Source organism: Anomaloglossus baeobatrachus, chromosome 5, assembly GCF_048569485.1.
Source record: "Anomaloglossus baeobatrachus isolate aAnoBae1 chromosome 5, aAnoBae1.hap1, whole genome shotgun sequence".
NCBI classification, from domain to species: domain Eukaryota; kingdom Metazoa; phylum Chordata; class Amphibia; order Anura; family Aromobatidae; genus Anomaloglossus; species Anomaloglossus baeobatrachus.
In genome coordinates this window covers 299331427-299339322 of record NC_134357.1, presented here as the reverse complement: position 1 = coordinate 299339322, position 7896 = coordinate 299331427, and positions in this window count along the sequence as shown.

Sequence of the window (7896 nt, the reverse complement as noted above, 5' to 3'; positions counted from 1 at the left end):
ATGTTGACGAACTCCGGATTACTCAACCCCGTGCGAAGACCCCTACGGAGGGTATCGGCCCAGGACACCATGGCTTTTGCGACCCAGACGGCGGCGAAAACAGGAAAAAAGACCGTGCCCCCCGCCTCAAAGGCCGAACGGGCGAATCTCTCGGTGTTCCGATCCGTGGCGTCTCGGAGCAATGCCCCGTGCGGAAGAGATAGTACTGTGATGACAGGCGGGAAACAGGAGGGTCGACCACAGGCGAGCCTGCCCATTACTTACTGAGTTCCTCAGGGAAGGGATAATATAAATCAATCGACTTACCATTGTTGAATATCTTGTCGATTGTTGCCTGTCCTTGCGTAGAATGTCAGCAAATGCTGGATGGTCACAGAATTGCCTGTGTGCCCGCTTAACCCGTTTGAAGGAGACATGCGAGCACTGGGTGGTCACGGAGTCCATCTGGAGCTTCAGCGTTTGATTTACCGCTTCGACCAGACTATGCACCATACGTCTGACATCGGCCGTCTGATCTAAATCCAGCAGCAAGGCTGCATCCGACTCTTCTCCTGAAAGGTCAGACGGTCTCGGGTGCGAGTGGTACTCGGGCCCTGGAGGTGAGAGAGGAGGGGGGGGGGGATGGCCAGGCGTAGGGAGGGACTGCAACGCCTGCGCGATGGTCAGAGACGCCCTTGAGAGAGAGACCACCGACTGAGACAGAGAGGACAACCAATCCGGGGGAGGGAGCGCATTGGAGCTCGGGGTGTCCTGTACTGCTGCAGTAGCGACAGCGTTGCTGGCGGCGTCTGGGGCAATCTGCGTGGGCTGTGGGTCTGGGACGCAAGCCGAGCAGAGGGGCGTAGCCTGGCCTTGGGAGAATTTTTTCTTGCAGGCTGTGCACGCAAGGTACGTTATAAAGGACTTAGGGTTAGGCATGGGTGCTCAGAGAACTCTCACTAGTGACACTAGGGAGGAGACAGGAGATAGGTGAAAGAGACGAAAAAAGAGACGTAAGAGTATAGTCTGGTCCTAAGCAGGAGCAGCACTCACCCAGGTCCTGTGTCCTTCCCAGGTCAGCAGAGGGCTCAGAGCTGCGGGGACAGTACTAGGGGATAACCAGGATGCTGCTGCCGACAGGCCTGCTCGTTGCTGACGAGGTGAGCTGTTGCTGAAAACAGCGTGGGCCTTTTTTTTTCTCTCTCTCTCTCTCTCTCTGTTGGAGGGCGTGCAGGGGGGCTGGCCGGCTTGTATCCGGGCAGAATCTGCAGGGGGCGTGCCTGGGAAAGCGCGCGAGCAAACAGGGGGCGGAGCGCTCAGGCCCGAGGTAGGCCGAAGCCGGGGACTAAATTAGTGGGCAGCTGCCGGGAGCGCAGCGCTGAGCGCGGGAAAATCTTACCTGCGTCCTGCCGGCGTCGCTGCGATCCTCGGCCCCATCCTCAGATGCTGTGCCTACCGGTGAGTTGCTGTACGCCCCTGGGAGCCACCGGGGGGGTACGCTGGGGGAGCTGGGGAACACTGTTGAGCGCTCCTGCACTGCAGTGACCACGATCCTCTGCCTGGGCCCAGGGTAGAAGGTAACGCTGGGGAGGCCTGGTGCTGCTGAGCGCTCCTGCGTTGCAGAGCCTGCGATGCTCTCACTGGTTCCTAGATGGTGAAGGCCATGGGTTGCAGAGAGCCCTTGCTGCCTCCACCAGAAACACCCCTGGGACGGTACCGTAGGAGAGGATGGGGAGTGTGCCCTTAAAAAAAAAACGCTCGACCCCAAGCAGCCCTGGGACGGTACCGTAGGGATGGAGGGGGAGAGGGCCTGGCGTCTCGAGCCTGAACACCCCTGAGGACGGTACCCGGAGGGATGGAGCAGACGAGGGGTGCTCTTTGTTGCAGAGACTTTAGCCCTGCAGAGGAGACACAAAATAGAAAATGAAAGGGCTGAGCGACGCCGTGGCCTAAAAAAGGAAAAAGAAACTGAAAAATATAGCCTTGGCTGAGGTTGGCCCACAGAGATATGGGCCCACTTCAGCCTCCTACGACACTAAGCAAAAAAACTGGCATAGATCCACCTCCGGCTCAGGGTGTACACTGCAAGGGAGGAGCTAACTCTTTTTATGTCTACTTAGTGTCAGCCTCCTAGTCACAGCAGCATACACCCATGGTCCTGTGTCCCCCAATGAAACGATAGAGAAAAGCATTTTTTGGGGAATAAACCTATTTTGATAGATTTTGTTGTAGGGTTTCCAATAACGAAAAGGCCAACTGCTCAAAAAAGGTTTTATAGTAGACTTTAAATAAACCATCTGGACCTGGTGCTTTATGTAAAGGAAGGGATTTTATGGTTTTAGAAAGCTGACAGATAAGCCCATGTAAAAAAACATTTTTGTTCTACAACATTGTTTCTATTGTGTAAAAACTGCAAAACAATTTTTTTTTTTTACATACCGGTATATAAAATGTGGTTTAGCTGTATTTGTACAAACCTGAAGAATACAGCAGTCATCACTTACGACATGGTGACTAGTGTTACAAAAATACTGAGATAGTTTCTTCTTCATTTTGCGCCTCAAAAGCATAACACAAAAAAAAAAAAAATAAAAATGCTCGAATATGGTACCAAAACCCCCCCCCCAAAACCTCCAATTAATCCCTCAAAAAATAAGCCCTCACATGATTAAGCAGCAAAATATACAGTGTGTCCACCGCCATTAACTTGAGAACGGCGGCAGCTATAGGCATAGAAGTGGTGTCTAGGTATAGTAAAGTAGCCATGCGCTACGCAATGAAACCACCTATAGCCCCACCTGGTGGAAAACAATGTAGTTAGCATTTTTATCGCAAACTGAATGATATAGCGAAAAAAAAACAACGGATTTTTGTGTACTCGCCGTAAAATAGTTTTCTCTTAGCCATCATTGGGGGACACAGGACCATGGGGACACAGGACCATGGGTGTTATGCTGCTTATCCATAGGAGGACACTAAGTAGATGCAAAGATGTTAGCTCCTCCCCTGCAGCATACACCCCCTGGCCCAGCCAGGCTACTTCAGTTTTAGTACACAAGCAGTAGGAGAACAAGTAATAAAAAACATGAGTGAATACTCCTAACAAAAAAGTACTGAGAGAGAAAAAACTAAGGCCCAACAGGGCAACAGGGAGGGTGCTGTGTCCCCCAATGATGGCTAACAGAAAACGATTTTACGGCGAGTACACAAAAATCCGTTTTTCTCTGACGCCTCATTGGGGGACACAGGACCATGGGATGTCCTAAAGCAGTCCCTGGGTGGGTAAACAAACAATGCAACCCAAGGACTAGGAACCAGTCCCAGATAGCCAGGAGCGCCTACTGAGATAGGTACTCCACTATAGTTTGCAGAATTTTCCTACCTAGGTTCGCCTCAGCAGATGCCTGGGTATGGACTCGGTAATGCTTTGAAACAGTATGTAGGCAAGACCAGGTCAGAGCCTTACACCCCTGTTCCACTGGAGCCTGATGCCTAATGGCCCAAGAGGCGCCAACTGCTCGTGTGGAATGAGTCCGCAGCCCACTAGGAATGGGCTTGAGTTGCAAGCGGTAGACTTCCTGGATCGCAGAGCGAATCCAGCAAGCCAGCGTTGCCTATGAAGCTGCCTGTCCTTTCTTAGGCCTTTGAGGAATGACGAACAAGGAGTCCATTTTCCTAAAAGGGCTGTCCTGGATACGTAATATCTGAGAGTCCTCACAAGGTATAGCGAATGTAGAGAGCTATCCACCCTATAGATTGGGTGTGGACAAAAGGAAGGCAGAACTAAGTCCTCGTTCAAATGAAACGGGGAAGTAATCTTCGGAAGAAAATCCGGAAGGGGGCATAGAACCACCTTCTTCTGATGAAAGATCAGAAAGGGTTTGTGGCAAGAGAGTGCTGCCAGTTCTGAAATTTGTCTGATGGATGTAATCGCCACTAAGAATGTTACCTTCTAGGAGAGAAGAGCAAGAGAAGATTCCTTCAGAGGTTCAAAAGGGGACCTCTGGAGACCATCCAAAACGAGATTGAGGTCCCATGGGTCCAGTGACAGTTTGTATGGAGGGGGAACTAGATGGGAAACGCCCTGGAGGAAGGTCTTGACTTGCGGATTGCAAGCTAGACGGCATTGATAGAATACTGAGATAGATGAAACCTGCCCCTTAAGGGAGCTGAGGGCCAACCCCTTTTGCAACCTGACAGCAAAAAATCAAGAATTTTAAGTATCGCCAGAGGTATAGGTTGGACAATAGATTCCCTGCACCGGAAAAGGAAAGTTTTCCACGTACGGTGGTAAATACGGGATGAAGGACGGCTTTCAGGCACTGATCATGGTGGAGATGACCGCGGTAGAGAATCTCGCTCTTGTTAAAGTCCATGTCTCAATGGCCAGGCCGTCAGCTTCAGGGCTCTGGAGTTCTGATGGGAAATGGGCCCTTGGGTCACCAGGTCTGGGATGCTTAAGAGGCGCCATGAGCAATTGAACTAATTCGGCGTCCCAGGCACACCTGGGCCAGTCCAGTGCTATTAGTATCACCAGGACTCCTTCTGCCTTGAGCTATCGGATTACTCGTGGCAGCAGGGGCAGAGGCGAAAAGCATGTAAGGTAGATGGAAGCGACTTCAGGAAGAGACTAGAGCATCTGCGCCGATAGACTGTGGATCGCGTGACCTGGCTAAGAACGCGGGTACCTGCGTTCAACCTTGAGGCCATTAGATCCACGTCTGGCGTACCCCAGCGAGTGCAGATGTGTGGGAACACTTCTGGGTGGAGCAGATGGGGGAACGAGCTGAGCGCGAGAAAGATCGCGCTGATTTTCAGGATGATTTCTGGGAAGGGAAGACTCCTGGGGCATCCAACATCCCCAAGCAGTGTGGAGCCAGTATGCTGCTACCCAGCCTAAGAGGCTGGCGTCTGTGGTCAGGAGTAGCCAGTCCACTTGGGAGAAGAAATCTCCCTCTTGATATGGAAGAGGGCTGAAGCCACCAGCAAAGAACATACCTGACTGAAGGCGTCAGGTGAAAAGTTCATCCAGGGAAAAGGGGCTCTTGTCCCAGGCAGCTAGAAGCGCAAGCTGCAGTGGGCGGTGGTGTGGCTAAGCGAGCGGCACTGCCTCTATAGCCAGGATGGGTCGAACTGACCCGTCCTTTTTTGGGGACCACAAGAGGTTGGAATAGAAGGCCCTGAACCTCTCGCCGAACAGGTACTATCACCCCTGCCATTTGGAGGGAGTGGATTGCTGAGGAGAAGGCCTCGCAGTGTTTTGGATCTTTGGGGGGTTTGAGAGAAAAGACCGACCCGGGGATCGGGTCCGGAATTCAGTGTGGTAACCGGAAGACACAGGGTCTTGCACCCATTTATGGTCTGAGGCGGCAGCCCAGATGGAGGAGGACGAGACTCCTTGGTCTTTGTCTAGACTGCCAGGACGAGGTGGACTTGGGGAGGGCTGAGAATGTCGGGCCCTGCGTGTCTAGTAAAAAACGTCCTGGGCTAGAGTTGAGGGAGTCAAACAATGTATCCCCAAATTTCATTAACTTATTAAATATATATTAATATAAATACCACACCTTTGATGAAAATTCAAAATTCATTTGTCGCAGACATAGACCATTTGGTCACCTCTAGCCTTGAGTATCAAGGATAGGGTTTACATAGTTCTATCGGACAAACTAATACATTCAGATGTCTAAAAAGTTCACATAGGGAATATGGATAGCACCATACAGGTAACTTAACTTAAGGACTGTATATATTCTTCCACAGAACACTTTATAACATAGGTCACTCGGGCATGTAGTCCAGATGAGTCCAAATAAGTCAGAGCATACGATATCCAGTCCCAATAATATTAAAGTGAACTGACGACAATCAAATCAGTTTGATTCAGTCTCCACCTCGACGCGTTTCCCCACATAAAAGACTGTGGTTCATCAGGAGGCATAAGGAAAGATAATTATGCAGATCCATGGCGCCTTTCTTTAGCAGAATCAGCAACAGCACAGAGGAATCCTGTAGCCATAAACAGCTACCACCGTCCCAGGAAGCGTCATATAGAGTTGAGGGAGGGAGGTATTCTTTTCCTCCCGTGGCGTCAGAGAAAAGAGCCTGTCTAGACGATCACCAAACCATTGGTCTGGAAAGGAGTACTGTGAGAGGCTTCTTAGGGCCAGAGTCCGCTCTCCATTATCAGAACCAGAGGGCCTTACGGATGGCTATGGTATTTGAGGCGGCAAAAACTGCACAGGTAGCAGCGTCGAGGGAGGCCTGCATGAGGTACTCTGCCGCCGCAGCAATGTGAACTGTTACTTCTGTGAGGGTCTGAGGAAAACTGGTATTCCTGGTGCCTGTGCGACCCACACGGAAGGAGAGAGGGACCTGCGGCCTCAAGGTGGAGCGATCGACCTGCTTCACTTGTCTGTCTGTCAGGTCCTTGAAGGAGGATCCATCAAGTAAAAGATAGGAGGGTCTTTCAGGCAGGCGGGAGGCCGGGAGAGGGGGGGGTCCACTGAGGGCGGATCGGGCCAGCCCTTAGAGAGACAGCTAAGCCAAAGGAGTACCGGGACTCCATAAGTTTACGGATACCGAAGCGCCGGCAAAAACTTTTTTTTTTAGAGGTTTAGTCACCCTTTTAAAAGGAGACACCATGGTCAGTAGTAGTGGATGGGAGATCTTCCTCATGCAGTTTGGTTGATTGCTGCAATAAGGGAGTCCATTGCAGCTTGATCGCTCGGGGAGGTTGAAAACCAAGGAATCATCCTGGTACAAACATCATTCCCCTTCCTCCGGCTCCTCAGAGACTGCGGAACATGTGGGAGAACCCCATCTGTGTACACCTGAGGGAGAACCATGGGGGTCATGCCCTTTTTCTGATCTGCAACCGGTGAAGCAGAGGGTTGATTCTCATCAGAAGGAACCTCTATAGAGGTGTCATCAGGCTGCGTTCTGTCCAGGGGCCCAGAAGGGTGTGAGGATGGATGTTTCATAGCCAGCACCAGGTTCCCAGCCGGGAGACTGGGAGCCGTAGGCTCTGGGCTGGCAGCGGTTGCTGCGGTGGTGGCGGGAGGGCTACAGGGGCATCGGACTCACAGAAGGAAGCGGTGCTATCAACCCCTAGTAGCTCAGCGTGGCAGGTAGTGCAGGCTGAATAATAGCTGTACTTAGATTGTAACGAGGGAGCAATGTTCTGCAGAGCTAATGTGAAAAAACAAGTAAGGATATAACTCACCCAGAACTCTGATGGCCCCACCCCCCTCGTGTCCCAGTTCCTGTGGGAAGGAGGAAGCTCTGAGAGACACCCACAGGCTCTGATCACAATGAGAGGGAGCGATGCTCTGCAGAGCTCCTGTGTGAGGAGAGCTACACGCGCTTTCGTGAGGGGGCGTGGCTTATCGCATGTCGGAGGGGGCGGGGCTTAGCTCCGACAGCAACGTCGACATGAGGAAATATAATAAAATGGTGGGAAGGGACTCCCCTTCCCCCCTCCAGCCCTGCACAACAATGGTGGACAGAAAAAAACTCCATAAGTGTACCGCAGCTGCGGGTGCACTGAGTCCTGGGTGCTCTCCCCCTCCCCCCGCCCTCGGTGGATGCTATGCAGGAGCATTCATGTGAATCCAGTCAGGGAGGAGTCCTCAGCCAAAATTCCTGTCAGGGAGGAGTCCTCAGCCAAAATTCCTGTCAGGGAGGAGTCCTCAGCCAAAATTCCTGTCAGGGAGGAGTCCTCAGCCAAAATTCCTGTCAGGGAGGAGTCCTCAGCCAAAATTCCTGTCAGGGAGGAGTCCTCAGCCAAAATTCCTGTCAGGGAGGAGTCCTCAGCCAAAATTCCTGTCAGGGAGGAGTCCTCAGCCAAAATTCCTGTCAGGGAGGAGTCCTCAGCCAAAATTCCTGTCAGGGAGGAGTCCTCAGCCAAAATTCCTGTCA